Source organism: Microtus ochrogaster, chromosome 1, assembly GCF_000317375.1.
Source record: "Microtus ochrogaster isolate Prairie Vole_2 chromosome 1, MicOch1.0, whole genome shotgun sequence".
Classification (NCBI taxonomy): Eukaryota; Metazoa; Chordata; class Mammalia; order Rodentia; family Cricetidae; genus Microtus; species Microtus ochrogaster.
Window position 1 is genome coordinate 43,850 of NC_022009.1, and position 9,159 is coordinate 53,008.

The following is a 9,159-nucleotide window of genomic DNA, read 5'->3' on the forward strand; positions in this document are numbered from 1 at the left end:
GGCGGGGAGGAGGCGGAAATCCTCAATAAATAAATAAATTAAAAAAAATTAACACATTTCTAATAATTTGTGTATTGCCACGTGACTTTGTGGTATTACCTGTTCTCTAGTACATCCTGCTGCCCTGGCAGTTTGCTGGCATCTCTCCTGACTCTGCTTTCTTTCTCCCTCTATCCCTGCTTGGGATCTTCCGCTTAGCTATATTTGCCTTGCCACAGGCCAGAGGAGCTTTATTCATCAGCCAATAAAAGCAACACATATTCGCAGCGTACAGAAGGACATCATGTTAGGATTACCTCTTCAGAGGGGGAAATGCTACAGTAATTTTGGAGGGTATCTGTGTTTTGCTGAGGCCTATTAAGACAATGATACTTTTGTCTGGTCAAAAGAATTGAATTTTAAGTCCAATCTCTGGCCCTGGGTGAAGATCTAACATTCCAAACTTCCTAAAAAGATAGAAGTTAATCCAACTAGCTCAGTTAATCACCTGAATACCTACCTCACTTTAGCAAGAATAACTCACCTTAAACCTTGTGAAAGAGATGGAAAGCATAATTATCTTTTTAATGAGATAGGGTTTTATTTTTTTCTTGCCAGAACCTTTACCCTTAGAGCAGTTACTTATGGAGTTGCTGACATGCAACTGGGCTAAACCTGCCCATTTTTCCAAGTTACTGAAAAAAAAAAAACAGCAACAACAGCAAAACCCTATAACTTGTCTGCTTTTTTCTTTCTCTCTTTTTCTTTTAAGTAATTGCCATGTCTTAGATATGCTTTCTGGATACTCTGGGATTTCTTATTCTTCTTCCAAATCTCCCTTCCCACCCTCCATTTCTGCTGTATGGCTACTGGTCTGACCTCCATTGTTAATCTCCATGCCTAACTCAAAAGACATTTTCCCATTTTTCCCTATAATCCCCAGGCCACTACTGAGCTGCCTGTAGCATGATTAATAAAAACCCAGAGACAGATATTGGGGTTCAATCTGAAGAATAGGAAAACAAAACAGCCAGCCACTGGCTCTTACCTCTAATCTCAGTCCAAAATGGTGATCCTGCCTCCAGGAATCCTCAGAATGAGACTGTCTGAGAGCTGTCTCCTCCTGTTTTATATTCCTCTCGAGTGCTGGGATTAAAAGCATACACTACTACCGCCTGGTTTCTATGGCTAACTAGTGTGGCTACTGGGATTAAAGGTGTGTGTCACCACTGTCTGGTCTGTGTAAAGCTGACTAGGGCGGCTGTTTTACTCTCTGATCTTCAGGCAAGCTTTATTTATTAAAATACAAATGAAATATCACTACAACTGCCTGTTCATCCTCCACGACCTTGATAGTTGCCTTGGAAGCCTCTTCCCTTACATGTGTAATGTATTCTTCATTCTGGTTTCATTTAAATGCCATCTGTGCATAAAGGCCTCTCTTCACTACCATGTCCAGAATATCAGCCTCTTTCGTCTGACACAGCCTGTGCTTTGAGTGTGTGAGGTGCTGGAGACCTAGCTTGTTCTTACAGGGCAAACACTCTACCACTGGGTACATCAGAACCTCATCTTTATTCGTTCAATTTTCCTTTGTAGTTGTCATCACGTAGCACACTTTATATTTTGCTACTTTGTCATTTCTCTAGGATATAGGCACCCAGAGGTCATAACTTTGTATTTGTTGATTTTTATATCCTCAATGTCAAGAGTCCTTGACATGTAATAGGCACTCAAATATTTGTTTAATGAGGAAAGAACCTGACAATGCTGTACAGAGTACAACTAAAAGAGATTATAGTTAGAATGGTATTTACACATACACAAATTAAGTACCAACTACTGAGACAAAGCATTTGTGGGGAGAGGGAAGGGAACAAACATGAAAAAGACAGTGATGAAATACAAATCAACTATAATCTAAAATAAATATTCGTGTGAGAGTTGGAAGAAAGAGCCGTAAGTACTAGAATGAAAATTAATGTTGGAGCCAAAGAGTTGACTCAGCAGTTATGAGCACTTGTTGCTCTTGCAGACTTGTGCTTCATTTCCAGCACCCACATGGTGGCTCACAGCTGCCTGCAGTTACTATTCCAGGGGATTTGATCTGATGCCTCTTCTGACCTCCAACATCTCCTGCATGTACATGGTACACTTAACATACATATACTCAGACAGACAGACACACACACACATACTGAATATATACAAGATATTTTTAAAAAGAAAGGAAATTATATTGGCAGGTAACTATTGCAGTGGACTGGACATCAGTTCCCCGGGTCCTACACTATACTATAAAACTGTAGGTGGCGCACGCCTTTTATCCCAGCACTCGGGAGGCAGAGGCAGGCGGATCTCTGTGAGTTCGAGACCAGCCTGGTCTACAGAGCTAGTTCCAGGACAGGCTCCAAAGCCACAGAGAAACCCTGTCTCGAAAAACCAAAAAAAACCAAAAAAAACCCCAAAAAACAAACAAACAAAAAAAACCCTGTAGTTTGCAGAGGAAGTGGGGAGGAAGGCATTAGCTGCCAGGCAGGTACTTTTATAGGCAATGCTGTTGTTCGTGCCACGGGGGAAGAGAACAACTGCACCTTTAGAACCATTGCTAACCTATTAACAATGTTTATTGTTCTGTTTCTGTATCTGACAAGGTTCCTCCCACCCCGAGAAAAACTCAATGAACTGCTTTAAACCAGTTCCACAACTCAGTCCTCCAAGGTGACCTAAAGCTTAATTCTACAGCCACAGGGAGATTCTGATTGCTATTTTTGAAGAATCCATGTAGGGGGTTAGCATGGTTTCCAGCTGTGTGTGCAGGGGAATATGCCTCTATTCCATCTGATGTTTCCCCATATGATTATCATGAGAGCTCTAATAAAAGAGCTCTTTGCTTTCCTTGTTGAGGGGTATGTATGTGGGGTTCTGCTTTGACGACTTTCTCAAGTGCTCATTTTACTATTATCTTCTGGCTATAATTATCATCTTTCCACTTATCATTGTAAAAGTTCAGGTCTTATGAAAATGGACAAAATTAGGATGTGATGGCTCTTCGAATAAAAAAAAGAAATGTCATGAAATACAAAACTTGGATAGTGACAAGAACAGTAGTGGCATTATAAAAGGGGGTGGTCCTAGGTAGAGAGCATGTGCTTAGTATGTGCCAGGCTCTGAACCTGTCCCTAGCATCGGTCAATTCATTCATTCATCCATGCATCCATCTGAAGCATTTATCTAATTGTTCTTTATCAAAAAAAACTCAGAAGTCAGATATCAAGGTAAGAACCTGAATGATCAGAGAAGCAGCAGAGAAACCACCAGGGACCTCCCTTCCCCTCTCTTTCCTTCCTTGATTCAAAAGGGCAGAGAATCTTTTTAAAACCCTTCCTACTAATTTCTGTGTGTCTCTGAATGTCACCGGTCCTCCAAAACCTGTATGGCCAATTTTGGCCAGTTAGTAGCTAGCTCCACCCTCTGAGTCAAAGTAAACTTTATTGGTAATATTGGGAGTGTCAGGGTGCTATCAAAATATCCCACCACATCCATCCATCCACTCATCCACCCACCCATCCATCTATCTACCCATCCATCCATCCATCCATCCATCCATCCATCCATCCACCCACCCCTAACCCCCCACATGTCCACCTGTCCATCCATCCACCCACCCATCCATCCACCCATCCATTCATCCACCCACCTGTCCATCCATCCATCCATCCATCCATCCATCCATCCATCCATCCATCCATCAGGGGATGAGGGGGGACACAGAGTGAATGGAAAAAAATGAGCTCAATAATAAACATTTTGTTTTAGGTAATAGTAGATCATATCTGAGGAATTTTTAATGCAGAATGATAGACCAAATGAGAAATATTGACTCAGAAGGCTATTCCCCCCCCCACAGAGAGATAATTGAAACAGGAAAAAGTGAGATTTTCATTTTCAAACCAAAGAGTGATGGAGAAAACCATAGGAAACTGGTGAACTTACAGGTCAGGGAAGACAGAAGTGCAAATGAGTATGACAGGCAAGACAGAAAGAAATAAATCAGGGCAGCTCTAAATAGACACAGCTATAAGATTTTATCCAGGTTTTAAGAGTAATCAAGCTACCATCCACTTTCATATTTAATAATTTTTCAAGCATGTTCGTTTAAATCCTCAAAATCGCAGATGAAATGAAAGCAATATTTCATTTAAATCGTTATTACAAATTTTCAGATTGGCATATTTTCCCAATAACCTCTGAAACAAAATACAGCTTGTATCCTTTTGCACATTTAATTGGAATTTGGATGAAAGATAAAAAATTTGATGCAATAAGACTCCGTCACCCAGGAAACCAACTAATATCCCCGACAAATTGTGCAGCCTTTTTTATAAATGTGAGTCAACTTTGCTCAGCATCTGAGCTAGTTCTATATATAAAAGGAATATCGACTGCATATTTATTTACACTGGTAGCAAACTGAACAAGTTAAGAAATATAGAAATAGGTAATTTTAAAATAGTTCATGGAAATGACATTTTTTAAATTTTAGTTCATGGAAGGGGGTAGAGGATTTCGTATTTGGCATGTACCAAGATTCAGTTTGGAAAGATGCACAGGTTTCTTTTTTTATTTATTAATTAAATTTTTAAAATTTATTTTACATCCTGACTGCAGTTTCCCCTCCGTCCCCTCCTCCTATCCACCTCCCCCATGCCTCCCTTCTTCCCTTCCCATGCAGCGGTTTCTAAAGATAATTCTGGTGGTTGTACAGAGTGTGAGTATACTCAGTACACTTACGATAGTAACTGTGATGGTTTGAAAGAAAATGGCCCCCAAAGAGAGCGGCACTATTAGTAGGTGTGGCCTTGTTGGAGGAAGTGTGTCACTGTGGGGGTGGGCTTTGAGGTCTTTCTTACTCAAGCTTCCCTTAGTGTGATTCTCAGCTGACTTGTGAGAACTCAGGCCAAGAACCAGTGTTTACCACTCAAAACAGCAAACAAACAAATATTCAACATTCTGTTCCATAACAAGATTCTACATACATTTTCATTTAAAACGTCTCTCATATGAAGCTACTGAAATAAATAATAAAAATGAAGATTTTTGTTTTGTTTTTTTTTTTTTTTTTCAAATTTGAAAATAGTCTGATGGAGCAACTGACAAGTAAGACGTTCCTGTTTCCTTGATTTTGGACTCAGGTCTCTGAGCTGAGAACGGAGTATGTTAGAGTCTGGGCAGCCTAAAGGGGGATGCTGCTGCTTCTGTGTCAAGCGGGCGGTGACCTTGTAAGCGGTTGTTCTGTGTAACGCCACGCGGCCTGCAGCTGCTCTACAGAGAACTGGGGAGTGTGGACTGTGTTCTCTCATTCCAGCAGTAGCCAGGCCAGTTACCTATGGAAAGCTACCTTGTCATCTGGTTATGTGCTCAACAACAAGACTTTCTTGGAGACTTTTGTTCGTTCATTTTATAGTGGCTCTAGCAAGACAGGCAGGCAGCTGACTGTAGGAGCAAAAATCAGAAAAACAGAGATGAATGACTGTCATATCGGTGTTGAAACACTGAAGTAGAGAGCCACTGATTTCATTTGCAGTGGCCCACACCCAACAAGTCAGGTTATAGTCAAGTTTCAGTATAATTAAGCTTGTTTTTATATATGAGCAGGATTTATGTGGTCAGGAACAAAGTTCACAGTTTGTTAGTTTGTGGGAAACACATTATTCTGCTTCCAGTCATCCACACAAGGGTCTGCTTGAGTTCCTGCCTGCGTGTCTCCAGTTGGACGTACACTAGTGACTTTTGGAACCTCCGCTCTAATTTCACACACCTGAGTGGTAGTGACTGGCAGCATCTTCTGTTGCCAATGTGAATCTTTCAGACATAGTAGTCTGATTAGATTTAACTATGAGCAAAGAAAGGCTTGGTAGGAAAATTGCTTTTGCAAGTAATAATCTTTCCTTAAATGTTATCTCAATTTTCTTCTAAAAAGTGTCGATGTGAAATAAAAAGTTTCATCAAACAGAAAACATAACAAATTGAATTCAGAGGTCATACTGTTGATTTTTGGTGTTTTTTCTTTTTTAAAGATTTATTATGTATACAGTGTTCTGCCTGCACTGCATGTCTTCCTGCAGGCCAGAAGAGGGCACCAGATCTCATTACAGATGGTTATGAGCCACCATAAGGTTGCTGGGAATTGAACTTGGGACTTTTAGGAAGAGCAGTCAATGCTCTTAACCTCTGAGCCATCTCTTTAGCTCAGACTTTTGGTGTTTTGTATAAGACATTAATATTAATGTGTGGTTGAGAGAGTGGGGGTGGAGAGAGAGAAAAAGACAGAGAGAGAGAGGAGGGAGGAAGGCAGGGAGGAAAGGAGGGAAAAAGAAATACTGAGTGCTTCTTTTGCCCACATTCCAGCCTCTTCACATAACCTCAGGACTCACTGAGTATTAGTAGGCTTTCTAGAGGGGAGCTGTATGGAAATTTTCACATCGGCTACCACCTCCACCTGCTAAGTGGACAGTAGGTACACTAAGGTTTGGCTGTGAGTTAGAAATACAGAACACACAGGGCACTCCCTCCGGCTGCTCCAAGTGTTAGCTTTTCCAGCATGCACCACTGTTAACCTCTCTCAGCTTAGACTCAAGGACTAAACATTTAGTCCTTGACACTGGGAAAAAAATGAACAACTAACTCTCCCCCAGGCCCTTCCCTAGTGTTGGCTTTGTCATTTTTTAATGCCCAGTGTGAGTGTAGGGCCTGACAGGTAAGGACTGTTGACTAAATGAAGGATTGCATCTGGCAGCTGGGCTGCTCAGTCTGTTCCACAACACTTTGTAAGCAAGAACTTTCATTAAGCCCTGCCGTGTTAATACCACTCAGCAGAGTGAGCAAGCAGAATTTATTTTTGCCTGTGTTGGTTAAATAATTCAGGTGCTAGTTATGATATTGGAAGTCCAGCAGGAGAAAAACCCCTGGTCTGTAGGAGATTACAAGATGGCAGATGTAACTGAAACCCTAACCCTGTGAACACAGGGGCAGAGAAATTACGTAAAGTCTTTCTGGATGTCCTGACTTTGAACTGACCTTTGATACCTGGAGGAGTGTGACCTTGGGCTGAGGTGTGGGAGTGGGATGAGCAGTACCTCACCAGGAGCTGCATGAGCGGAAGGAAAGGAGGGGACAAGGAGGAAGGAGCATCACTCAGGGCAGTACAGCATAACTTCATGTTCAGTGGCTGGAAAGGCAACATGAGACCATTGCCCCAAGGTTTTGGATGCCAAAGAGCATTCTGAACACCTTTGAAAGCCATCACAACTCGCCAAGCAAGGAAGTGAAACATGGTAGAGCTGTGTAACCAAGTTATTATAAATAGGTGCATGTATGGAGATCTTCTGCCAAGTTTGGAGGAGGTAACTGTCCTAGCTTCTCATTCAGATCGGATGACTTAGAATTTACAGGCGGGGATATGGGCATGTGGGTTTTAAGATCCTCAGGTAATTAAGAACACCTGGAATGATAGAGCAGCTGCCAAAGCCAAGTGACTTAACTTTTCTGAATTTATTTTATATATCTGAAAAATACTGACTAATAAGGCCTTGATGTCTACCTCCTGGTGTTGCTGTGAAGATCGCATAATAAAATATATGAAACTGTTTGATGAGCTGTGGTAAATAAACAAAGAGAAAGAGGGATTGTAATCACACTTACATTTCAGCTATGAGATATATATTCATGGAGGAAGATTATCCTTTCGTAAAGAACAGAATCTTGATGTTTGCAGCAAAATGGATGAGCCTGGAGGACATTATAGTAGGTGGAAGAAACCAGGTGCTCAATGATAAGTATTGCGTCTTTTTCTCTCAGATGGGCAGAAAAAGTCAACCAAATATAACTAACTACTAGAGATTGGGGAAGTATGTGTATGTTGTGTGTGTGTGTGTGTGTGTGTATGGCCAAAGAGATGCAGGATTTGTGTTGCATTAACACAGTGGACTCCACTAATATTTAAAATAATATATTAGTCATAAGTAAAATAATTTTAAAAAGAGTTAAGCAATCGGTTTATTGTAAGAACACTCCAAGAGCAATATACAGGAAATGGCCACAGGGCCATTATGAACTCCTTGCTTGAAAGACTGTGTTCTTGTGGTTAAACATCCTACTCCTCATTTTTTAGCTTCTAGAACATTTCTCTCTCATTCTAAAGACAATGAGTTAGTTAATGTCCAACAAACAGGCAACGTTGCTGTCACAGAGTGTTGTTCCACTGAGAGCAGATAAAAAATGCCTAAAAGGTATGACGTTCTATGAAGGAAATAGAACAAGGTAGGTGCTTGGAGGTCAGTTGCAAAGCACAGTTAAAGAAACCCCTGAATACAACATTTGACTAGAGACTGAAGGAAGAAGGAAGAACTCTGGGTTATCTGTGAGAAGATATATAAGCTATATAATTTGTGATTTTGAATTCCTCTAGAACAGAGTTGGGAGGTTGAAGGTGGGCCTGGTGGTGGGCTTGTGTCTCTACATTAATTTTTGTGGATCAGTTGGGATTCATTTGTCGTCTAGTTTAAACTCCTTCCTCTCTTGGTTTTTATTGTTTCCTGTGAGTCTTCCCAGAGGGATGTCTTATGAAGTTCAGTGGTGAAGACTGATAAAGCTTATCACCAATTCTGTGGTGGCGGTGACCTGAGGTTGGCTGGGTGACATTAGGACCGTGAGCAGACATACACACTGATCACCAAAAGGATATGTGGAAACAAAACCGCAGTAACATGTTGAACTTTGTGTACTCGTGGGGACTAGAGTCAGGATTGTAGCCCTGTGATAAACTCTGGGCCGTTTGAATCAAAACCCCAGTCCCTCCATGAACTAGGGAACCCCTGGGTTACAAACTCTGGTCCTTCAGCGAACTCCAGGACTCCTGTGGTCGAAGCTTCAGGCCTTCTGTGGGATCTAGGGCTTCTAGAGTCACAGCCCTGGTCTGTCTGTGGAGTTTTGGACCACAGGAGTATGCAAACGGCAGATCTTCAACCAAAATCAATGTGGCCATTTGGAGCCATGTGTTATGGTTTGGATATAAAATGTCTTACAGGCTCACGAATCTGAACATTTGTTCCCAGCTATTTTACTGTTTGGGAACATGAGGCCTAGAAGGTGGAAATAGGTCTCATGGGTCTTTGGAGG